The 26,571-nt window shown below is 41.2% G+C and overlaps 2 long non-coding RNA genes across 2 annotated transcripts; one reads left to right on the plus strand and one right to left on the minus strand.

Moving 5' to 3' along the window:
* The first annotated feature begins 144 nt into the window (after nt 1-144).
* Nucleotides 145-9,580, plus strand: LOC108502337. The gene is made up of 3 exons (XR_001876468.1): nt 145-664; nt 3,600-3,676; nt 8,775-9,580. It is a non-coding gene; the product is annotated as an uncharacterized LOC108502337 (long non-coding RNA).
* LOC108502338 lies at nt 3,289-25,420 on the minus strand. Its single transcript, XR_001876469.1, has 3 exons — nt 25,338-25,420; nt 12,342-12,528; nt 3,289-3,353 (listed from the first exon to the last, which is right to left on the minus strand). It is a non-coding gene; the product is annotated as an uncharacterized LOC108502338 (long non-coding RNA).
* Nucleotides 25,421-26,571: the final 1,151 nt, after the last annotated feature.

Below are 26,571 nucleotides of genomic sequence, written 5' to 3' on the forward strand. Positions count from 1 at the left end.
GCCCGCGGCCGCGGCCAGGGCGGGAGGGAGGGGGGCGGCAGCCAATCAGCGCCGAGCGCGCGCCTGCCCCGGCCCCGCCGCCGTGCAGCGGGGACGGGCGCGAGGCGGCTCTGCGCGCGAGGGAGCGCGCGGGGGACCCCCTCACAGGGCTGGGACTCCCTCAAACTGTTCCCTCACGGGGCTGGGACCCCTCTCACAGGGCAGGGACCCCCTCACAGAGCTGGGACCCACTCAAACTGTTCCCTCACGGGGCTGGGACCCCTCTCACAGGGCAGGGACCCCCTCACAGAGCTGGGATCCACTCAAACTGTTCCCTCACGGGGCTGAGACCCCTCTCACAGGGCAGGGACCCCCTCACAGGGCTGAGACCCCTCTCACAGCGCAGCCCCTCATAGCTGTTCCTTCACAGGGCTGGGACCTCCTCACAGAACTGCCCCTCACAGCTATTCCCTCACGGCGCAGCCTCTCACGGGGCCGGGATCCCCTCACAGCGCTGCCCCCTCGGCGCCGCTCCCCGCTGACAGCTGTTCCCTCAGAGCGCTGTCCCTCACAGGTGTCTCCCCACCGCAGGTTCGAAACGCCCGAGGCGGGAGCTAAAACTCCCGACCCGGCCTCTCGTCTCACGTTTTGATCAGGCTGAGAGGGAAATGAAGGAGGTTGTTCGGTAGGTACACGGCTCCCTGCGAGAGGGAGGGCTCATGCCACCCCGCAGCAGGTCTCGCTGTGGCTGGTCGGTGCCTAGCCCAAAAGAGGTAGCGCGGGGATTTTATCTGCCCTTCCAGCTCCCTTTGTGCCAAAGCCGCTGCAGGTCCTCGCACGACGACGAGCCAAAGCTCAAATAAAAAAGTAATTTTCCGGGCTTTGGCTGCTGAGCTCACTGAGATCACAGGAGGGTCCTGAAGATTCCTTTGCCAGCAGGATAACCACTCTTGCCAGAGGAGATGGGACAGAACCCCACCCCACACAACCTGTCTAGGCTACTTAGGTAAGGTTATGTAGGCTGCTGAGGTGCACTCAGCAAACTGGCTGCAACAGGAGTCAAGATAATGCCACCGCAGCTTAAATGTGGATAATAATGACAGTTAAGGTCTAACAGAGGGATCAAGTTGAAAACATGCATTAATTTGTCTTCCAATCTGATTAAATTGCCCACTACAGCTTTCTCACGCAGGTATATCCCCTTTGTACTGTGTGATAATACATTTAATAGCAACAACTAATCAGTCACATAGTGAATTATCAAAAAGAATCTGGAGAAGGCAATAATAACATGGAAAACTGTTCTGACAACACTTACCACCTCCCACAGAGGTACATGTTCGATAAGGAAAAAACATCACCAGGGAAAATGCTGCAAAATTAGATTTTGTACAGAAAGATGCTCCCTGCCCTAGGTATGTCTTGACCTGCACCAAGAAAATACAGAAAAGAATGAAAAGTCTAGCAAAAGCTGTCTATTTATAAGGTATTTACAAGGTTTCAAGGTTGCCGAGGAAAACTGGGGAGGTAAGAGTTCACCACCAAGTCATTCTCAGCAAAATGAACACGCTCAGCAAGACCAAAGCTATTTTGTGTCATCTTTGAAAAAAAATATTTCTGTTAAGTGGAAATCAATGGAGAGAAATTCCAGTGCCTGCACTGGTATGTGTGTATTCCAACCTGCACAGATCAGTCCTCCAAGTGCTGACAATCCTCTTTTAAGGTATAGCTCCATGGCACAGATTCTCTTTATTAGCCCATGGTGAAAGGGCCCTGTCACCTTTCTTTAGTGCAGTACTGCCATGTGTTTTCCACTTGAGAACAATGTGATTGGGCTCCCTCTCTGACAGGCTTTTTAAGCTTGTTCTGGAAGGCAAGTGCTCATCAAACTGACTTAGTTCCTGACATTCAGACAGCCCCTTTCACATTCTCTTAGGTCTGCCTTGTTGGCTAGGAAAGCTTGGTCTTTTAGTCCTATAATGATCCTGCTGAGCCTATGTTCCATATCAAAGACAGACTTCTTTTGAGTTCCAATTTTGCCAGTATATTCCCTGCATTGACTACAGCAGGTACAGCCTAAAGCCACCTTCGTGTGCTGTGTTCACACATCCTTTCCTATACCTCTTTTTCTTTTCCTTTTCCCTCTTCCTCCAAAACCTCGTTTAGCAGCTCTTCTATTAACAAACAAGCCAGATGCATTTCAGCAGATTTAATTTCTCTTATAAATAAAGGGCCAAACCTGAAGGCCAGTCTGCCATCCAGGGCTGCAGTGTTGTGTTATTCATTGCAGAAAGCATCCAAGTGTTTCAGGAACAAAAAAAAAAATGGGAATAAGCTCTCACCTAAATACTGCAAATAGTCTGGGCTTATGGATAACGTGGACATTTGTTTTTTCATATATCCTTATTTTATTACTATGGCTGCTCATTACAAGTAATCAAACAGCATTAAAAATGAACAACATCTGAACAGTTAATCTACAGAATATAAACAAATCTTGAGGCTGTAGGCTATGGAAGTGGGCCATTACATCTGCTGCAGATTTAGCTGGGGTTTTGTGTGCAAAAAAAGATTTTCCCGTTAATATTTACCCACATGGAGAAGATAAAGATAGGATTTACAGAAACTTCCATTTCCTATGAGCATTATCCATTCTCTCAGCTGAAACAATAAGAGCATGGACATCATAAAAGTTATAGGGCAAATCACTAGTAACTCTATTTCCCAGCTCCTTGACCTGAATGAAATTGTATTTGCAGTAAAAAGGGTTGAGTTACAAAAGGTGACCTCATCTAAAACCTGCTGAAATTACTGAAATGACTCCTCTGCTTCCCTGGGCTACCAATAATTGGTAGGTAGTGAAAAGTGTTGTTTACTTTTCAGGGCAGCAACTTGTGTTCTGTCTTATCCTGCACCCCAGGGATAACCCCAGCAGGGCTGCTCCTGCTCCTGCTGCTTCCTGCAGCCCACAAAGCAAGGCCACATGGGGTTGCTCTGACTTTCCCCAGGCTCATTCAACTCATCAGTAAAAAGACCTACCTGTACATACCTTTATAGACAATAATAAATTACAAGGCATTTTTCTGTTCCTTTGATTATTATTTGTGAAACTGATGCATTTACAAATATAAAGCAATTAAAAAAAAACCCAAAGTATTCTAACAAGTAATTGACTATACAGAGACAATGCATTTTTCATTATTCTTAACTGAAAAAAAAATGAAGCCTCCTACTAATTAAGTGGCTAGAAATATTTTACCTCTGCATTAGAATCCCAGTGAAAAACCTTTACAGCTTGAACACAGATCAAGTCTTGGCTTTGCCAGTAACTCTACTTTGGCTTCAAAGAAATTGTATATTCCTTGGTCACAAACCTACAAATTGATGAACATGAAAAGAGGTGAAATACTTGTTGTAGCAGATTGCACTCTGCCAAAACCACTCATTTCTTCATGCCACCACATGTTAATTTTTTTTGCCTAGATGAGTCATTTGTGTGACACCTTCTTCTCATTCAAAAGGGACAGTGAGTTTTCTGCAGACTGAAAAATACTGTTAGTCAGTCTGTAACCTCTCTTACAAAGAGGAAAGAAGCTGTAATTGCACTGTTTCCCTTCTAGGAGCAAAAAGATCCATGTGTGCCAGCTGTGAAAAAAAGGCCAACAACAAGGAATGTGCACAGACAGTGTTGCATAAGGTTTGTCAACTGAGCATGAAGTTTGTAAAAACTGTGAACAGCACACATTTGGAACGCTGAGAAAGCAATAATCCCCAAACAGAAATTTTAAACCAAACTTTTTTTCCTTCCAAATCTCTACCGATATTGTCTAGTTCATGCAAAAGAAATAGGTAACAAAACTACTAACAAAAAATGCCTTTCCTCCTCCTCTTTCACTCCCTTGACATTTCAAAATACTTAGGAAAGGACAATCCAGATCCATGTCACCAGCTTTTAAACAGCCACTGCAGCTAGTAGATATGTTGGGGACGAACTCACCTCTAATCCAGGTCAGTACCACAGCTTCTAGGACCATTCTCCAAAGGAATGGAACAGCTTACCATCATCATTAGGTAATTTAAGGTTAAGTCAGAAATAAAGTGGCTGTTAGAATTGCCAAGACAGCTTCTGAAACATAAATTTAGATAGAGCATTTGCTGTTTGTTGAGAACATATGTTTGGAGAGAGCACTGGAGCTAAATCTTCAATTTTAGATTTACATACTTTTATACATTCAGACAAACAAACCATAAATTTTCTTGGGAAAGGGGAAACTTGACACTAATCAGGCCAGAATCTTAGTTGGTAACTAAGGATACAGCTCGAACTTGGTATTATCAGTGTATACCAATAATTATGAAAAAAAAGCATGGATATCTAAAGCAGAGTTGCACACACTTGCAAAGTATGTTGGAGAGGCTGAGCAGAAAATAAATTATGTTAACCTAGTGCATGGGCCAACTCCAAAATGTTTTGTCTCCTACTGTGTGACTCTGATGATAAACACTGCTGGCTGATCATCTTTATTCTTGGGAAGCCTTATGTCTCTACATCTCTAGATTTAGTGATCCCCACTGAGTTTTATAACCCAGCCACATCTGTCAGTGATATTAATGTACAGGGTGAGGGAGACAAACCTTCCATCCCCATACAGCTTGTCAGTCATATTTGATACAGCAATTAAATGAGAATTACATGCAGGAACTACTCTTTGTTTCAGCCAGGAGAGCCCAATTTCACTAGTCCTGGATCTTTTAGACATTTTGACTCCTCCTGCCATTTGTCATCCAGGAATGTTCAGTGAAATTGTGGGATCAAAAGTAAGCTGCAGCAAGGAGAATGCTCAAAGAGAAGAATCTAAATTGACTTGTTTTTTTCTATTTTCCTTCCTTTCCTCCCCTATTCTCACTTCTCTTCCAAATGAAGTAAAAAAGAAAATGGTCAGCAGCTCCACAACTTAAAAAAAAATTATATATAATGTTTAACTTTTGGAAGTTTGTTTGTTTAGGGTTTTTTTAAGAGTGGGTTTAATTAAAATAATTGAGTAGTGATATGTACACATGTGCAAGTAGCATTTCATACACATGCCAAAATACTAAGCCTTATATTGATTAGATTTTTAAGGTCCTTCCTTGTGCTTGAGCTGAGAAGCAGTTCATCCGTCCTCAATTCACTAAAACTTTTCCCTTTCCAATTCCAATTGTTGTTCTCTTTTATTCACGTACGCAGAAAAACCAGCTACTTTTTGCCACCAGTTATCAACTGCCACAGTTTCCCCAGATGTGAAATTGAATTTCCTCATCTTCTGATTTAATATCAAGTCTAAACCCTGCTCCAGTCCCATTTGTCAAGAAACAGCTGAAAATCCCTCACCAAACAGCCACAAATCTCTTTGTGTTCTCAGACCATTGGGAGACAGTTGGTACAGCACCCTGATGCCAATATCCTCACCCCCTGCAGCCCTCAGGTCATTTGAATTTCTTTCACTGATTTCCAGATGACTTCTATCCAAAAATCAGTGCTAAACCTCCTATAAACCTCATTTACACCTGCAGTGAAAGGTTTGCAGTAGCAAATGTTTTCTTTCATCTAAAATCTTTCAGCTGTCTGTCTAGCCCCAAATATATTAGAAAACTTGAATGCCTCTTGTTTGTTCTGTCATTTTAAGTCATCATTTTTGTACTAATTTTTAAGACTTTGGTTGACTGTCACACAAAGCCTTATCTAGTTGTAAAAGACCTATTACCTTGCATAGCTTTTAGCTATTGGCCTTCTTTTTAACTTGCACCAGAATTAATTCTCCATCTAAGAGCAGACAGAAAAATTTCCACACTCCCACCCAAGAAATAAAATATCAAAGTAATTTCATTTCCTGATAGTCCAATTCTCCTTCTCTTTCTTTCTTTCTTTCTATTGGTACTAGTGCTCAGCTTTGTCATTTGCAGGACACTGGATTAAATGTCTGTGCTACAGTGTCTTCTCTCCTTTGCTTCTCGAGTAAAGAACAACTTATCACAAAACAACAGATTCAGTTCTAGATGCCAAGTTAAAACTGAGGGAATGTTTGGATCCAAGTCTTGCCATGGAAATGCATATGGTGTTACAGGGATTGACAAGGGAAGTTGTACCATTTTGGAAAAAAGCACTTCTAAGAATTGTCACTAGCATGTTAAATTTAAGTTACAGTCATGACTTGGTGTATTATTACTAAAATACTGTACTATGAAGATTATCACACTGAAATGCATTCAGTCATTTGAAATGTTTCTATTTATAATCATTAATTTCATCCTGTCAAGAAGAGATTTAAGCTAGTTTGACCTGTAATGACTATGTGACAAAATTTCAGTCTCTCATTTTCACATACCAAATACACCTCAGGGAAAGTTCTTTCCCAAAGAATATAATGCTGCAGTCCTATGTGTCAGGTATTCAGTTATGTGGATAACCCTAAATTGTTTCTGAGAGACAAATTTCTATAAACTGTTAAAACTCTTAAAAATCATAGCTCCTCTTGGACAAAATGCTACCAGTAACAGGTAAACAGAAGTTGCCATGTTCACTTCTATGTAAGCATTTTTTCTATATAAAACCAGTATTTGCAACCCTTTAAAAATCCTTTGACAAGTTGCGAAGGATTTACAAAGGAAAAAAAATGACCACTTCAGATGCAAAAGAGGGTTGGTGAGAAATTACTTGGGAGAAAAGGCTGATGAATGGAATAAGAAACCTTGGGAGAGAGAGACTGCAACAGAACTAACCAGGGAAGATGAACATAGAAGTATTAGCTAAATAATTCCCTTCCACAAAAGACCTTTCAGAGCAAATCCACAGATAGAGGGAGATGAAGGCTGCCCACAGGGAGATAAAATATTTCTTATCCTTTTTGATGAAATCAGACTCTCAGACGTTTTTCCATCTAAGAGTCCTTCTACTGTGATTAATCTGCACCTTCTCTGAGAAGGAAGTTAAAACAATCACACTTCTGTGGAAGATTTTCAAAAACCATCTGATGACTTAACAAATACCAGTCCCAGTGAAAGGCAGTGTACAGCACCACTTAGAAAAATCCCAGGAAATGGCTAATCTTGCCCTTTTGGATCTGGGAGTTTGCTGCTTCACCATGATTTGAGCAGCAGCTGGATTGATCCCTCTCAACTCCAGAAGGTTTTACTACATCCAAGCATGTTCTGGTCTGATTGGCAGCAGTTTTCTAATTTACAGATAATCATAATTCTTCAGATAGGAGAAAAAATATCCAGTTCATGAAATGCCCTGTGCACCACTCTACTTCACACAGTCCACACAGTATTCCAGGAGGGATAAATCCCAGGCCCTTTAATATGGCCCATCATGGGCAATGTGGGGCTCGTGAATGATAATCCTTGGCTATAAACTTGTGTGTCTTTTAAGTGTTCTTTAATACTGTTGTGACTGGTGACCCTGCTAAGTTGCTGTTGCACCATGATTTAGTTAGGGGTGATTGTTTCCACATAACCCTTATTATTCTAAATTAGATCAGCTTGCTCTGAATAATTCCTTCCTTTCAATTAGAATGTTAAATCATCCTTCCTTTTCAGTGTTTTGCATACCATCAGCTAGGAAGGGTGGCATGTGCTAAGCAGCAAGAGGCTTGTGCTAGCACACTTCTGCTGCTTGCGTTGATGTTACGACCTGCTGTCCCCAAAAATAAAATTTACAGAGGGAGATGTGTCTGCGAACACACAGATTTCAAGGTACAGGCAGATTCGTCATAATCCTGACAAATAAACTGGTTTAGGACATTTAACTGAATGCATATTAAAAATGCCAGGTTCAACAGGATGCAGAAGCAATCAAATTCTGTGCTTTTAAGGGTTTGGGAGCTGTGTGCAACTTGGCTAAAGATGATGATGGTGATGATCACTCTGGGACTTCCAGTAAATGTATCTCCATGAATCAAGTGTCATGGAACATCACAGAATGTCAACAACAGGAATAGGTACAATTTGTCACACAGAGTCACAGCAGATGAATGAGATAGTCAGTGGGCTGACAAAAGCTTTGGCAAGAGTGAGACTGAGGAGAAAGAACAGGAGTGGGAAGAGATGGAATCTCACTCTCACTGTTTATTTGCCCCTTCAAGTACCACCTCAGCACTAGGTTATACCTTGCTTTTGAATAACAAGTTAAAAGTGAATCTAGTTCCAAAAGAATTACAAATGTTATTAAATTATTGAATAATCAAATGCCATGATCAACTAGAAAAAGAAATGTAGGATTTTCATTGTTAATAACAGAATTTCAGCCTTAGGCTGAAACAATAAAAAGCTCCCATAGGTAGATGCAGTCACCAGAGACCAGAATTTTGGACAATTTTATGCATTGGGGTGGTATTATAGCAATATAAAACAGGACTATAAAAGCTACAGGAAGCTTTTATAGTTACCTACACTGTCAATAAGACAAGTGTTATTTGCAGAAGCAGTAACTTCCTCAGTATAACTCAAGGATAAAAGAGGTCAAGGAAGTGAGAAAAAGCATTAAATTCTGTAAGAAATTCTGGGAATCTTAAATTACCTGAAGTGCAGTGGAACAATCTGATCTTCAAAGAGTGTCAGCATCAAAAGGCATTTTTGGCACCATTCATTTTTCCCGTTTCAGAAATGTATTCAGAGACACTGTGGTCTTTGTAAGAATGTGAGTGGTTTACAAAGTGAACACCATGGAAATAAATCTAAGGAGTTTTCTCCTGAATGTAACAGAGGTAAGAAAAATAGAGCCATGAATCAAACCTTTGCCACTTCATATTTTACAGCTACTGTTATACTGCTCACCATGAACTTCTAGATCATTTTATGTGGAAAGAAGAAGTTCTGAAAATATTCAGCCTATTAAGGACTCAGTGGCAGAGAACTCTGCTCTTTTCCAAGGAGGGTTTTCACCATGGCTCCTTGCATGTTTCCAGCACTTAATTGGGTAAATGAACGTTTTTTCAACCAAGCCTGAAGATCATCATCCTTCTCCAACTAAATTGGAAGAGTTTGGTCACACCAATGCCTCAGCCTTTGCCAATGTGTTGAACACGAGGAGCACTTCTAATTCCTCTCAGTTTGAAACCAATCAACCCAAGTTGGAAAAGACACAGAGGATGATTAATGGTACAGAGTTTTTTCTCATGTGCAAAACCCCTCAGCCTGGAAATGAATGATACAGAGAATGAGAATAGAAGTCTAACAGAATAACACTGAGTGACAGAAGCTGGTGAAGTGAACATGGTTGTTTCTTAAAAAAAAAAAAAAAAAAAACAAAACCAACAAAAACCCAAAAATTTGCCTGGTTATACTTTCTATTTTCAAGCTCACAATGGTGTAATTAAATACAGTAATAGTCAAATCCTTGAGGCAACATTCCTTCTTCCTCCAGCTTTTCAAATTATACTCACAGTTCTGAGAGACAAAGAGTGTTAGTGTTCTAGGTTACCGTTAAGTCCATTGCATCAAAATATTAAATGGCACAGCAACAAAAAATACAAATTTGACCCAGATCAGAAAATAGAGATGGTCATTAGTAAACATCATGTCTTGTCATTGACAACTGGTGGGACACGGAGGGGTGGAGGAACATGGGACAGAGGAGGGAGGGAGCACATGGAAGTACCTTTCTCAGTTATCACTGATTTTATATGACACAGCTGAACTTTGCCTGTGTTTAGGATGAAAGTGTCATTTTCTGATTTCTCTGTCTTCCATATCCTCAAGTTAATGACAGCCAAGCTATTTCAGTGCACAGCTGAAAAAGAAAAAGATTTTTTAAGTTATTGCTTTTGAAAAAAAAAATAACCCCAACTTAAACAGTTTTGCCTGAATACATTTTCTACCTAAAATTACATTTGGAATAATTACATTTGAAACATAACTAAGAACTTTTGGAATTTCTTATTAAGCCCCAGCATTGTAAAGAATGAAAACCACTGGATGAGGAAAGTCACCAACTAAGGAATTGGTAATGAAGTTTTTTGATAGCTGTCAAAGTGAACTGTACTGAATTGATTCTGGAGACTTGACTTCCCTGCAAATCAGTTTAGCATAGCAGTTATCATTCAGTGCAGGTCAGCTGTTCCCTGTAAACCAATTAAATATGAATGCTAAAGCCAAGTAAATTCAGTTATGAAAACATGGTTCTTTGCCCCTTGCTTTATATCATACTCTTTTATACCAGTCCTCATTATTTATCCTTATCTTTTTGCCTTTCCCAAAAGTATCATTGAGGACCTTTTTTTATCATTTCTGTGCAAAAACAAAATATGTATTTTCCAAAAGATTTTATTATTTTTTTTCTCATTCAGAGGCAAAATAAGTACCATGGCAATCAGACACTTGGTATTTAACATTTGATAAAATTAGAGACCCTCAAAGAACCATCTGTCAGATTTTGAGATTAATTTGAGAGGGGCATATCCATCTTTCCTTAGCTTTATAAAACTCTGCTAACTCCAGAAATTACCCACAAACTCCTACAGAAGGGCACTACAGAGGTTATAAATAATATAATTTTGTTCTTGCCATCTCTAAAGATCTCACAGAGCCCTGGACTGGAACTCTTTTCCATTTTAATATGGTTCAGTGGAAACATTGTTAGAGACACAAGCTCAAAGCCTGAAACACCCCAGGCAACCAGGTATCTAAAAAACATTCCAGGAGAAAGTTCCCTGTTTCACCAGCTCCTGCCCCACACCAGTTTCCCAGCTTAAACTACCTGCTGGTCTTCTCAAGTGTTCTTTGTGAGCCTGCAAAGAGCTCACTTTCTCTCTTAGCCACTGTTTTTTTAGTTATTTGTAGGAAAAATAGGTCTGAAGAGGGCCTCACACGTGTCATTTGTCAGCTCTGTTGTGTTCTTATTTAAAGTGTGACTCATTTAGCTGAGGTACACAGCATAAATAAACAGCCTGTCAGACAGCAGCGCTGCCGTGGCTGGGTATCCCTTTCTGCCCTTTCTTCCTGTCACTTAAATCCCAAAAGTTTTACTCTCTTCTGACCACAGCGCAGCTCTCAACCCTCTGGGAATGAAAAAGCCCTCAACATTTCCCAGAACAGTAGTCCTTTGGGAATCTGGCATAAATAAGTAGCTGAAGAGCAATTACTATTCCACTGCCCTTTCCCAGACCTCCCTCAGGTTGTTCCCAGAGTGCAGGCTGAGCCTTCCCTGTCACGGGGGCTGGCACAGGGCAGGGGCCACGAGAGGAAAAGGTGCCTGAACCTTGAATGAGCTCCTAAGAGCTTTAATTACAAGATAATTAAAACTGTAATATTGTTATGATAGACCAGGGAAATACCTCTGAAAGACAGAGTGTCCTCAATGTCGTCACAGGCTGAGCGTAGTAAAAACGTGTCAAAAACCTGCTCCAGTTAGTGGCATGTGGGAATTGCTTGATATCCTTTTTAGATAGATCCATTCCCCACACTCCTTTTCCAAGTGCTGAATTTATATATATGCTTCAAAAAAATTATAATATTTTATGCTTAAAATGTTTTCAATGAATTCTTTTGGCTGGGCCTAAACTCAAAGTTGCAACAAGAGCTGTCGAGTTGTTCTCTCTGTTGTGAAACAAGATAGTTGGCCCTTGAAAACAGGACCATGCTGAACATCGAGCTAAAGGAAATTCCTTCCCACCATTCATCTGTTAGATCTTATTAAACTGCTTAGACTGGGACTACAGTAAATAGCTTTAAATTTTGAAGTCTATCATGTGGTAACCCCAAATACCATCATTTACTGATAAAACTGAGTTTTGTGGCAATACAATTTTCATCATACCAAATAAATGCATACTTAGTAGCTTAACTCAAATTATATTCATGCATGATTCAAAAAAAAAAACCCCACCAAACAAACCCTTGAAAATAAATGGTAAGAGGACAAAATGAGCTTTATTTTTTTTCTTGTACACCTGGCTTGCCCTGGGAAAATAATTCTCTAGATTTTAGCAAACCCATGTAACTATGTGCCAAACTGGAATTTCACTTGGTCAACCAAGATTATGTAACTGGGACTTTTCACTGATTTCTTCATGCCAAAAAGTGCAGTCTAAAGAACAGGGCTTGTTTCAAGGAGCTGTAGTAGCAGCTTTTCCCTAAATTAGCAAAGTTAATTCAGTCATCTTGTTTGTTATCCCAGAATAATGATGCACAAGTTTCCAGTGCTTTTCAAAACTCTGTCTAAGTTACCATCCTGTAATTGGGGGATCTGGAGAGACAAGAAGCCTTGACAGGCACTCAAGCTTAAAAACAACCTCACAGCATTTGCATTTCATGTGTCAGAAAGATTTGGCAATAACAGGCAATAATTGCTGGTACCAGGGGGAAAACAGGTATCGTTTTCCTACTGAGATCCAGTAATGCAGCTGGAGGTGACCAGGTCCCAACATGGGCACTGCCAGGTCCCAACAGTGAGGATTCTTACAAAGCAGAAGGGATGGGGATGGCCAGGCTTTTTGATCATCTGTGGCTGGCAGTAAATTCGACAGGAATTCAGGGAGTCTGGCAATTACGATCAGCAGTGCCTCAGTCACGCTGGGAAACGAGAAAAAAGGGCAAGAGTTTCTGTGCGTTTGTCAACCTCAGCACTTGTATAGGTGAAGATGCCATTTCTAACAGGAAACTGGAAAAACTTGCTTTTTACGCGTAAAATCTTTTTATTCCTTTGATAACTTTCCTTTTAAACCTCAAATTATTATTTTAACTAAGAAAAGGCAGCTCAGAATAAATTTTAGAGCAGACATCTACATAACATTTGTCTCTAGAGATAATTACTCCCACTTTGCCACCAGGGGCAACTTAATGAAAACAGCAAGAGTTTGGCAGTACCCCACAGGCATCACACAGGCACAGGAGATGTCACCAATCCCGAGAGTCCCATTAATAGTCAAATCCTTGAGGCAATATTCCCTCTTCCTCTAACTTTTCAAACTTTGGAAAACAGCTGACAAAAATAAATCAATAATAGTGATTTTTGCAGGCATTGCTCGGTTTGTTTTTAGTTGAAATTATTTCCCCAGAAAACAGCACTTGCTTGTATGATCCCAATAGCAACTGGCTGACAGAACTACTTCTAATTCCTATCCTGTTCTCCCCTGGAAGATTTCTTTTCCACAGTGCCCTCACATTTTTACAGGCGCATCTTATCTTAACTTGTTCCCCTTAAAACTGGTTATAGTCAAACATATATAATGTATGGCAACAGAAGAGATACAAGAGGCTGTGTTTAAATTATTAACCAGGGAAGGGCAGCCCTTGCTTTTGGTCTGCTTAATAACTCTGCTGCAAACAACCCTCTCAGCATCATGTTTGCATAACCACAGTCAGAGTTTCTAATTTACCCCCAGTTCACTGAGTGAAATAAGTTCTGAACTATTAGGCTGGAGTTAAGTCATTTATCTTTCAGATTTATCCCCAAAAAAAACACCTCTCTAGCAACACACTAATACTTGTATTGGCAAGCAGGGTTCTTCCTAGACCTGGCATGGCACAGGACTTCCTATAAAGTCAGGTTCACTTCTCAGAAGTGTTTCTGTAAAATGGCTCCAAGTAAGTCCCTGTCTGACTCATGTCCTTCTGCAGCTCTGCACAGTGACAGGTTACAGAGCCCTCTTGAAGCTGTTGGTGAGATCACCCTGAGCTAACTCGTGGTGGTATAGAAAGGCTGCTGAGCTCTGTTACCTGCCCTCTGGGACACCAGCTAGTGACAACTGTTCCCAGGTGGAATTGTGTCCGTCCATGCTTGTGACAGCATTTATTTCCCATCCTGTACATGGACAGGGCACTGCTTGTGTTTTAATACTCCAGGTCAGTGAACGTGGGAGAGAGGACAGCAGAGCAAACACTGTTTGCTGCCACAGAACTGTGATAAACCAGGAACTGCCGACTTCTGGAGTGATTCTCACCTCTTCAGCAAGCTCATTGCTTTCAGGAAACACTCCTTTTCCCTGAAAAATGCTTTTCATTTAACACTAAGCTCCATTAATTTTGAACCAGGTGCCATCCTCCTTACTGCTGAGTTGAAGAACTACTGATTTTATTTCTGCCTGAGAATTTGTAGCTGCTGACAGATTCTTTTAATGGGAGTCTTCCTCAGATATTTCTCAAAATTTCAGCCACAAGAAGGCACAATCCTTTCTGATCTGTTATAAGAATATATTCCCGTGACAATCTAGTGTCTCTTTCTTAAAATAAGAGACAAAGGAATAAGGCTATCCTGCCTTACAATTACAGCCACCTCTGAGTACTTGAAGTCACCCATAAAGCATTAAGAAATTTTTTAAATTGCTGGAAAAACTCCCAGATTTTTGCAAAAAGTTTCTCATTACTGAGCATTACTTCAAAGGTCTGTCTCCAAACAACCCTCTGGCAGCAGCAGCTTTGTGCTGTCACCCACATTCAAACCAGCCTGTGTAACGGAGTGATTCCTCTCCGATAAGCACACCAAGGGATTATTTTGGCATTTGACAGCTGCTTAATCTGCAGGAGCAGGTGTTATTTTCTTCCATGAAGGACTGAGAAAAACTGATTGGCAGTAAGCTGTGAAAACATTCTACTCTTTCAGTTCTTAGAGAAAAATGCATCAATGCTTTTGCTTTGCCCTGTTTGATACAACCCAGGACTTCCTTGGCTCAGGGACTGCACAACAGCACCAGGATCCAGGCAGCAACACTCCCTGGGGAAGACATTTCTTTTCCAGCTGAGAAAGCCTTCATTACCCAGATGTCACCTTCTCTGGGACCCATATAGTGGCTTTAATAGACATGACTTAGAGGCATCTACCACAAACATCTGATACACAAAATACAAAATAAAAAGTCATGTGGATCTGGACATTTCTAAAATGTGATAATTCTGAGATTTAGCCCTTCCCTACTAATCACCTCAGTCCTTTGAGCGTATTTCTTCTTTAAACTTCAGTCCATCTTGTCTAATCAGTAAGGCAGGGATTCACCCTTACTCTTACTTCCAGCTACAAGTTTCCAAAAAACACAGTGCTTCCACATGGGTTATAACACATCCCTGCTTTGTCTCTTGACAGCAATTGTGGGGAAAAAAATACTGGAGAAAGTCCAAGATTCCCTCAAAGACAGGCTCCTGTCTGGTCAGATACCGCTTTAAAATTAGTTTCAAGGTATTGAATGGCATTTTCATCCTCAGAAAAGACCCTTGAGTTCAAGTCCAACCACTAACCCAGCACCACCAAGCTCACCATGTCCCTAGGTGCCACACCTACCCATCCTCTAAATACCTCCAGGGATGCCACCACTTAGAGCTTAGAATTATATCTTATTGATTGGCTGTTCAATACAGCCCACCTGCTATTTAGGGTTCAACATAAGGACACAAGCTGCCTTTGGAAAAAAGTTCATTGTTTCTGTGATTTGGTTGTTTGTTTGTTTGTTTGTTTTTTTAATTTTTTCTGCTTCATTTTTCTATTTCAGTTGTATCTTCTCAGAAAATCAAAGGAAAAAGAGTCAACTCTCCTTTAGTCTCCCTCTGACTCCCCTACACAAAGCCCAGAGAATTTAGTCTAAAGTGCAGCAGCTATCAGGAGGCATCTGTCTCCAAGATAGGGAACAAGATAGTTATTCCTGAGGTGGCAGTAGTAGCAAGGAAGTGACTGAGTGGCATAAGCCCTGACAGTTCTAGCAGGAAATCTGCTCCCCAGGCTTTAGAGAAAAGTGGAGATCTGTCAGATCCCTGTGCAGCAAATTCACATCCAACTCAAACATGATGCTCAAAGCTGAGCAGATACATGGAAGCAAAAATGTCAGGCAAAGACTGGAAAAAGGATCCTTTGTGCTACCCCCACAGGAGTCTTGTGTCCCATCTCCAGCTAAGTTCAGCCCCAGTGTGCCAGAGGAAGGCAGGAAAATGGATTCTGTGCCACTCACAGCCGAGGAATGAAGCATTCCCAGCCATGACAGGAAAGCCATCACAGGGGTTTGTCTTAATACAGACCCACAGTGACTGAAGAGAAAAGCAGGCAGGGAAAGCAGCTCCAATTACCAGAGGTAATCACAATTTTAAATTGCTGAACATAAGAGCTTGACTCAAATCACAAATTCCAGTTGCCTTTTGCATCTGCACTCTATAGCAATTTTCTGTTTCCAATTTTCTCAGAAACCATTGGAATTTGCAAGTAAAATAGGAGCATAAACACTGTATTGAAACCAATATTACTGTTCCCAAAACAAGAGAAGCTTTAAATACACCCGTGTTAAAGTAGCAGTCATGGAACTTGATACTTATTTACTGCATGATCAGGTGATACTTTGTTTAAAAAGTGCGGGGGTTTGTGCCAGCTCCCATTGAAATTAAACTAATAAAGGATTTAATATTTATCACTTTAACCAGCATTACTTTATGACTCTTCTGCATCATTCCTCGTCACAAGAATGCATTAGTCCCTCAAGGTATCATTTCCTGTTTTCCCAAACTAAGTTGCAACCGCTTTGTTAATGGCTGAGCCCATCACAAAGGAGGATTTGTCTCATGCCCTGCCTGATCCAAGCACAGTGCAGTTTCCTGGTGTTCCTCTGCACACCAGTTTACAAGTGTCACCCTCAGAGCCGCTGCCTCTTCCTGTGCCCTATGCAGGAGACATGATTCCCTAGCAACCTGCTCTTTAAATTTCCTTCCTTGCTCTTGCTTCTAAATGAGCACAGGCTCATTTAGTGTACTCACTCCCGGCCTTCAGCAGCTACAAGGTCACCCAAATTATCTTCTTTTCCTCTACTGAGGGCTGAGGAAATTCAGTTACCTCAGATTTGCCTTCGGCCATGAACACATGCAGTTACCACACTTCCTCTGCTCCCTCATTTATGGCCAGAGCACAAAGTCTTTGCCTTAAAGAAAACATCTCAAAGATGTCTTACATTGTAAAAAATTGGTTTATATATTTTTAAACTTTCCATACTTTAAAACAGAACCACCACCCATACTCCAGTTATAACCTATGTATAACTTATATACTCTGCTTGCATATAGACTAGGGATTCCACTGAAGTCTTGGGAAAACTGACAGAGAAACAACTGTCCAAATATGCATTATATTTCACTTGAAAGTACTTTTTTTTTGGTTTTTTTTTTTTTTTTTTACTAGAATGAATTTCCTCATATAATTATTTTCAAGAAAGTCAATGATGTTTCTTTCCTGCTGATGATCTTTATTTTTCCTTATAGCAAGAAAATGTTAAATATTCACACTTCTGTGATTCCAGAAACTGCTCTGTCTTTGCAGTCTGTGCAAAGAAACTCGCCCTCTACTCTTTTAAAAAGAATGTGCTGTTTGTAAAGCAGAACTAGTTCACAGGCCTCAAAAACCTTTCCACAGGTTGATAGATCGTGACAGTCACACCATGTGATGCCAATTAGTTGCTTGGCTTCAGCAAAGAGTACAACTACACGTATCACACCAGCCTCTGGCCAGACTGCTCCACAAAGGCTGGATGCCCATTCCTGGACAGCTCTGGAAACTCAAGGCTTGGGTAAAATTCTTCCATTTTCATCTGCTGGGCTACATCAGTGTTTTCACTGGCGCTGGCTGTCTGAGTTTATTTATTGGTACACTTGTCTCTGCACTGCTGGGCAGCAATTGCAAATCTAATTACTGCCAAAGTGCCTCCTGGGGCTTGTGCACAGGTGTTTTGCTTAATATTAAATCTAAATAAAAACTCACTAGTGGGGACCTGTTAATAACAATCTGTGACATGAATGCTCTTGAGGAGAAAAGGCACAGCTTTCAACCCCCGCTCCCCTCCAGCCCTTTGCTATTTAATTCTTCAGGCAGTACCAGTGTGCAAATCAGCAATTATCATCACACCATTTCCAGGTAACAGTTTTCCTAGTTGCCAAGTGAGTGTATTCAAGTGGGGCTTTCCCTCTCCAGCACCGCTGGCAACAAAACCCTAATTGATTTGTGAGGCTTTATCTCAACGGGACAGCTTTGTTCATTTGCTTCGTGTTCTCAGTAACATCTATATAGTGCCACAGATGCAACTGTCAAGGCTAATAAATAATTCCATCCAAAAGGCACGAGAAGGAATTGAAAGTAAGCCAAAATGCCTCAAAAAGCAATTTAAAATGTGCTTGCTACTCTACAAGGCACACCTTCTCTTCAGTAAATACATAAACACACAAATACAACAGAAGATGCCCTTGTAAGCATATTTTAGTGTTTCTCAGTAACCCCAACAGCATAAAAGCCTTGTAGTCTTGAAATAAATTTAAAACAAGTGCTGTGTTTTTCAGAGCTTGACTCCAAAATTGTGATGCAAAGAGCACAGCTGTGACCAATACACAGCAAAATATTGTAGAAGATGTTGACACTCACTGTTCTTCATCCTGTGCTTCAAGATCTGATATTAAATCTCTGTGCAGGTTAGAGGAGTGTTAAATGAATGATTAGCTCATTTGTTGTCAGCTGGGCTTCTCTAGCTCTCACAGGATTTATGTTACCTGATCAAAAAGTTATGCTGAGAGAGTTATTTAATTAGATTCTCAAGCTTTTGACATTTCAGGGGAATAGGAGTGTAGAAGACAGGAGAAGAATAAAAATATACCACAGTTTCTTTTGCTAACTTCAAAGAGGTTTTTGCTTAAATTTTACTTTCTTCAGAGTCTTGGATGTCTTTTACTTACATTAAATCAGCCAGTGCCAGTCCCCTTCTGGCCCCATCCCTGATTGCTTTGCACTGCTCGTGCTGCTCAGAGGAACAGGGATGACCCTCCAAACAGTCTCCTGTTGTTGTTGCCTTCTCCAAGGTAATGAAGAGAAATGCCAAGGATTTGTCCCTTTTTCAGTCTAACATGGAAGAAAGGCAAATTTCAAGCTATTTGGCCAGTGGGTACCCATTTTCGAAAGGCTTCTGACTAAGAGATTTAATCAAAATCATTCAAAATCAAAATCAAATTCACTCAATCAAAATCTAAGGTTTACAAGCATTTTTCTTTCATGAAACAGATCTTTAATTTTTCCTTGAAATGAAATCAAACTTGACCAATAATTAGCTAAGATGGCAATTTCATTTTTTAACCAGTGAGCAGGCGGGAGAGGGATTTACTTCAGTCTGTAGATGAATTTATTATCAAGAAAAGAAGGTGTCCCTTCTTTCATGGAATGAGCTTCTCCTGAAATAAGTAGCAAACCAAATCCTTCCAATATTTTTGTTCTAGAACAATATTTAAACGTGAAAATCAGGGGGAGGAAACTTTAACTGTGCCATGTCATGGCTTAGATATGACTCCTGATAATCTCAGAAGGTAAAAAAAAAATTATTCATTTAAAAAAGAGAAAAAGGGCAAAACAAGATACTGAGAACTTCCTGTAAATACCAGTGGTGCTTAAACAGTCTATTTTTAGTGATAGGCTACAGTTGGTTTAGCTGGTTTTTTTTTTAATAATGAATCAACAAAACAATGAGTAGGACTAAGAGCACAGATTAGAATAGCAATTACAGGAGTAAGTATGTTTTCCATGACTATAAAAGCTACAGAAATGCCTTATTTTAGCTCCTGCTGATTAATTATCAAATAGGTCATTGCTACATTTATTATAATTCAGCAGTGTCAGTCACATTTGTACTGTTATTGCACCATAGCTATTTCTACTTCATTACTGTGGCTAGAAAAATGGGTGGGTTAAAACTATAGTAGAACCAGAGAAAAATCTGGTATAATACTTTCTTCCTCAGGGAGGAGGAGGAGGATGTGACTTCTCTGAAATAGTCTTTGCCCACCACAGGTTACTGAGAACCTGATGCTTTGCTGTTCCCTAACAAAACAGGGAGCTCAGGGATCTGCACCGGGGTGTGCAGAGCTTGCACCTGAGGAGAAGGGATGAAGGGCTGGGGACTCAAAGAAAGGACTACAATTTCTTCTTGTCATCTTTTTCAGCCCTCCCCACCTGAATGAGAAGCTGAAATGCTGTGTGGTACCTGAAGACAAGAAGGCAGAATTGGGAAAATTCAAACCAGGCAACTGGCAGCAAGATTTGGAACATATTGGAAGAAGATACAGTGATTAGCCTGAAAGTGTAAGAACTGGCAGCACAAACCCATTGAGAAGATCAAGAGGTTTTCCAGGAAAACACGAAAACTCAATGAATTTCTAATTCCAACTGGGGCAGGAGGTAATGGTCATTCAGGTTTTTTTAACGTTTAAAATCCCAACATTTTTAAAAAGTTATAACCAAACTTGTTCTAAATCCTTTTCTAGGGGAAATTAGAAATCAATTCAGTGTCCCACCTAAAAAATTGTACCCAGAAGAATAACTGCTGACAAACACAGGTGCTTATTTGAAATGACTCCATGGCCTTGTTTGAGAAGGACATCCCCTGCACTACCCAGAGTGATGGCATTCCCAGAAGAATGAAGGGACTTCATGCAGCTCTGAGGAAACAGGACTGGACAAGGTAAGTCAAAAGCACAACAGACATGGAAGGAGCCCTTCCATGTGGAGATTTAGTTCAGATTCTGACAAATTATTCCATCAGGTATTTCAACATTAAGGTTTTACTTTAGTGCAACTGAGGTGGGTTTGGCAAGTCAAAAACTTGGAGAATTCTTCCACTGACCTGCAGAAGAAAGCCAAAGTGAATCCTTTTCCTATCCCTGGATAGCTGAACTCCTCGCCTACTCCAAACCACTTGTTTTTAACTTTAGAGGATTCCTGGTCCAAACTAATTTAGGATTAAAAACCAAGTTAATTTGATGTGGGCTACTCCTCCCTAGTAATTACAGAACTACTCCCCACCTAGCATCCTTATCTTTGGACCAACTGCAGAGTGAAAGGCAGCCTGAATTTCCCATACCCTTCCCAGGGAGCTCTGAAGCACATAATGTTTTGGTTCTGCTTTTAAAATCCTGTTTCTTTGTACCTTTATGAATTTACAATGCAGGTAACTATCAAAATATGAAAGATACTGTATCTTCTTTACCACAACCAAATACATCAACAGAGTGACACATTAGCAACTTGGTGAAGTATTTCAGTGAACAGCTTGTCCAGCAATGATTTTTGTACATTTTATAGCCACTTAGCTATTTCATAATAAATTTTAAATATAGAATCTGATAGACAGCTCTCACAGAGACCTTAAAGACTCAGAGTCTTCACTGACAAATCAGAAATACTGTTCAGCTTGTATAAAAATGTAACAAAAGAAAATCTCTCATACCAAAAGCCTGAAGAACCAGACACTTTATCCATTAAATGGAAAGCACAGCCTTCATTTATTCCAGCCAATATTCATCTTCTGCCAGAAAGGACCTTTCAAGAGGTACTCACCTAATAAAACAGTAAATCCAGCCTACCTAATATGGAGGCAGGTATAGAGGCAATAGCCAGCATTTTTTGAAAGGCATAAGAATTCTAAACCAGTAGTAGCCACTACACTTGATTTAAGGGAGCTTCAGCTCCCTGGGAGCACACAGCCTTCATGCTTGAAGCAAACTGGCAAGCACACCCCAGCACAGAGCAGGCAGAATACAAACTCCACCACAGTTTGTCTGGTTAGTTTTCTAATTCTCCAGTTAGCAGCTCAGAAACCTGTTTTTTAATAACTCACTGTCTGCATTTTATTTTGGTTGGTGGGATAAATGAGACCAGCTATTTGAGATCTGTGGTTGCTGACATCACAAGCAATTCAGCCATTCTAGATTCCTTGTTTGTTAAGACCAAGCTGCCAAATGCAAGGAGGTGGAGAAAACGGCAGATTTCGGGGAGGGGGCCAGGGATGTGTATATGTGATTCTAGGAAGACTAGTCTATGTCAAGAGACATTCTGCAGATTAGCTACCTACACTCAGCCTCCTTGTGCTCCTCTGCACCACTGAAGGATTACTTCTCTGTGTCCTGTGGCACCACCAGCTGTGCACGTTATTCTTGACATGTATTTCTGCAGCCTGATCTTAAAGACTTGAGAGCCTGACAGATTTCAGTCTTTGCAATCCATGCCAACATTTCCGTATCTTTACCTCAGGAAAGTCCTCTGCATTTTCCTCAGTTTAAGGCCGTTCTTTCTTGCTTTACCAACAGCAGTCAGGCAGAACAAGCCATTCCCTTCCACACTGCAAACGCCTGTAACCAGGTTCAAAGGATGGATCCTCTCAATCCTCTCTTCAGGCCAAAGAACATTAATTTGCTTCACCTTTTCACAGAGGTCATGTTTTCACACTCTCAACAACTCTCTTTTCCTCTCTACACAGTCCTCAATTGGTGCACAGCATTCTTGGATTTTGGTACCCAGATGGTGTGGGATTTGGTACCTGATCCTCTAGGACAAGCCCTTATAATGCTGAACAACTCACTCGTCTCCCACACAGGCTACAGATCTCATGCACATCCCCCAAAAGGATTTTTCTTTTGCCATCTTCCCCTGGGACTGCCATCCTTTCCTGTACCTTTCCTGAGCCAGCTCTCCCCATGCCATCACTCTTCCTGAGCTCTGTGCTTCGCATTTGTACCCCTTGATGAATTTTTATGCATTTCAGATTACACTTCCAGTTTGACAAGATCATTTCAAATCCTGAGCTTTTTGTTCTCCACCATACTCCCACTCCATTTAGTGTCCTCTGAGGATTTAAACAGGCCATTCTCCAGTTCTTTGTCTGAATCATTAACAAAAACACTGACTAGTTTTCACCTCTATGCTGTCTCCATCCATACCATGGGCTTTTAGACAGAAACAGCAGCAGCTCTCTGCAGGCTTCCAGAAGAAGCACCAGGGTGCTATACATATGCATAAACAAAGGATAACTGAATGTTGACAACTATCATTATCTATTATATTCTACTTCTAGAAAAATCAGGCACCTCTGATACCCAGGAAAATACACATTCAAATCCACCCTGCTATGCATAATTGGATAGGGAATTTGGAATTTAAATTAAGGCTTTGTTTTGTACATTATAAGTCAACAGCAGTGAGATTTCAGCTCCTCCAGAACTAAACCAACACTGCATTATTAGCATTTCTCTCTCTACTGTTTTATAGCTTCACCTTCTGCTAATTCTTTTTATTCCATTTACTGAGCTGCTGTCTTATTGTATGACTCCCTACCTCAAAAAATTCATCACTGATACAACGCAGTTACAGTAATAATTGCTGAAAGATAAACACAACAATTTATGTAAACTACCTTCCCACTGACAATGAAGCCCATTGTTTAAGGGTAAGAAAAGCATCTCCTGGAGATGCTTCTCATCTCAGAGAAAATGTACTTTTTTATTTCACCTAAGAGCAATTTGTCAAGAACCTGTTTATTCCTCTAAACCTCTCTCAAGGTTATCTCACAGATGTTCAGAAATTAATTGAAAAAAAATAGTGACAAAGCAGAGAAAATTTTGGCTCCTCAAAGTGGTTTTTTAAGTTGCAGTTAACTCCTGCAAGCCCTGTGCACAGCCAGAAACAGGCACAGGCATGGCCCAGAATACCTTAAGCATTTGCAGTACTCCCAGAGACTGAATTGTATTCAGCCTTGAGAATCCTGCAAAATAAAGGAAAGAACAGAAGGCTTCTCTCAGCAGCTTGGGACAGAAGAGAGCATTTCCAGGACATCACAGCCTGGCTGCTCTCCCTGGCAGTGGCCTTGGGGAAGAGGGCTGACAGGGCCATGTGCCAGCCCCACACCACCTGGGAAGCCCACCCACGAAAAACAAGGTCTCAGAGCACCACTTTCAGCTTTTTAGGGCATTTATATCACCCAAGGCAATAGTAAAGGTCCTTAAGAAAATCCAAAGTCAGATCAGACACATCCACAGTTTTATCTGTCACCCCTCTGCTACTGGGGCAGGGAGCAGCAGCTGTCTGAGAGCACCATTTGGCAACGCTGGCCAGCAGCACAATTTCCCGCCTGACTGGGAACAAGGAATTGCCTGGAACAGACAGATCAACCAGCCAGACCGAAACTCCCCTTTGTGGCTAAGCAGGGAATCATAAATGAGGCAAAGGAGCTGCTGCTGGAGAGACCTCCCCAGGCAGCCCTACAGCCAAGTGACTCACAGGCTGACACTGCAGGGTGTGTAAGGAGGGAGGCAACTCTGAGAGCTTCTCAGGAGGAAAACCAAAGCACCTCTGTATGGAACATCATTTTATTGGGAGAGGAAAAGGTGGGGAGCAGGGCAAAACTGCAGTGCAGGGCAAAACTAACATGTACCATAGCAATCTATGAGGTTACAGAGGGAAAACATCTGAAAGCAAAGTAGCAAAGCTCTGATCTGACCCAGAAAAAGTCAGTAATGATGAAGGGAAGGAATGACAACCTCCAGCTGACTGGGTACTGGTGTGATTCCTTTCCTTTTGTCAGCTGCAGAATAACAACTTCAGTTTAAAAGACTTCTCCCCCCTCCTCGTAGATTTGAAGAGCAGCAACTAAATTGAAGCAATTTGCCTTGAATATTTTTTCCTCTAAACATGATTTGGCTGCTAGTCTGTACAACTGAGTCACTGTCAGTGTAGGTCAATGGTGTAGAGGCTGACTCACAGGGAGCAGCCAGTCCCAGGCAGTTTCTGTTTGAGACCAATGTTTGGTAAGATCTCACCTTTTATCTGCCACCTCAATATCATCTTCCAAGTAATGCTAGCTGTTATTCAAACGCCTTTCTTGTATATCAAAATAACAGTCTCTAACTATTAGGAAGCTGTTTCAAATAAACATTTTAAAATGTTAAAAATACAGAAATAGGTTGGTGCTGATCTGCTGTTTCAGCTACTAAATACCTGTCATTCATTTAACAAGGCTACACAACAAACTATTTTTTTCTCCACCCTCCACAAATCAACTTTCACAGCTAGTGCAACAGGAAAACTTCCTTGGGATGTAGCCAAAACAAGCAAAATGTCTGTAAAACTAGTCCTGTAATCCTGGCTCGCTTTCATTTGAGCTGTTCACATTGACAGACTGCTAAGAACAACTAAGAATTCTAAAACAGGACCCAATTTTTTCATAACAGTCAGCACATCTGCCTGTTGTTAGTTCTCTCCTAATAACTCTTCCTACCCCATGTTTATTGCCCCTAAATCGTGTGTCATAATAAGAAACACAACTCTAAGGTAAGTAAATGTAAAAAACTTCGAGTCAAAGGGAAGCCAAAGTTTTTGATGGCTGACAAGTCAGGAAGCCCCAGAAGTCCAAGCTCAGCTTTACAGCTGCTTTTTATATTCTTCAGGCTGTACTACATGGAGGTAGATTCCCCCTGCACCTCTGGGCACACAGAGCACAGAAGAGTTTCATTTTTGCATTACTTTTCCTCCTTTCCTTTTTTCTCCCTCCACCTAATCACAATCCTCAGTGTAATCACTCAGCAGACTTTGTTCTCATCAGCTCGAGGTGCTGTACCTTTCAGAGGTAAAGACAAGCTTCACTCCTCTCACACTCAGCACGATGCTCTTCTGCTGTTCCTTCTTCCTGCCTTAAGCAGGGAACTGTCTGGGAGGAGAAAAGGTGGCTACAATATTTCCAAAGGCAAAAAAAATCATACTATGAAGTTTGTCCGAGAATTTTTTTTCCCCTAAATGTTCCAGCTGGGTTTTTCAGACCACAGATGTTTGAAATCTTCACAAGCCCCTCTGATGTTGCTCATAGCTAATTGGATTTCGGTATTTCTCATGTGCACTGTTGTTCTGCCCATGTTTTGGGTCTCCAGCTATTTGTTCTGCCAATCTAGATTCCATACTGGCCGATAACCCCAAGTCTTCTCTGTTTCCACCTGGAAAATCTTTTATCATTCAGAGAGTAATTTCCTGCTTCTTCTGGTTGTCTAAGTTATCCTACCCGCCCACAGTGCTGCTCGTTGTCTCAGCTGTTATCTCTAAAGACAAATAGCAATTGGCTTTGCAAACTTAGCCAGGAGCACACATCTACCCTGTGGCTTTCCTTGCTGTTCTCACCACTCCTCCCCATCCCACACCATTTACCGACCTGCTCACGCTGCAGGGAGCCACATAAAGAGCTGTTTTCCTTTAGCTGAGGTATAAAAGGAGGAAATCTGTTGGGATCCAATTTGTCTCTTGCTGATGCATAATGTGGACACGAAGGGAAGACAGAACTGCATCAGGTATTTAGTATCTCAGCACCCTCTACAAAGCAGTTAAGTGCACATCCCTCCAGGACATCTGCAAAGCTTATCAGCCCTAACGCTGCTGCTCCCTGGGCCAAATCAGCTCCAGCAGCTGCTGTGTGGGGCAGGTGAGGTGGAACATCCGGCAGTGCCCGAGTTTCGGCACGTCCAGTTGTCAGGGTAACTAATGTTCCACTGGGTGAGGTGCTACACGAGACAGCGGAACATCCAGGAAACACGGCCTGTGCCTGCTGGCTGGGGCGGGGTGGTATAATCTCCACGGTGGAAATAAAGGAATCCACTGGAAATAGCTGCATTTTATAGGCAGGTCCACATGGCACCACAGGAAACATTAAGATTGCTCCAACTTAGCTAACCCAAGGAAAGGGAGATCCATGGATTTTATCTCACCCTGTAGTTTGGCTGCTGCTTCAGCCATTGATTTATCTTTTCCGGGCCATAGCAAATTAAGATCTAATTTATTATCAAATCAGCCTGAAAGAAAACTTGATG

The sequence above is a fragment of the Lepidothrix coronata genome, unplaced genomic scaffold, assembly GCF_001604755.1.
Source record: "Lepidothrix coronata isolate B3197 unplaced genomic scaffold, Lepidothrix_coronata-1.0 Scaffold116, whole genome shotgun sequence".
NCBI classification, from domain to species: Eukaryota; Metazoa; Chordata; class Aves; order Passeriformes; family Pipridae; genus Lepidothrix; species Lepidothrix coronata.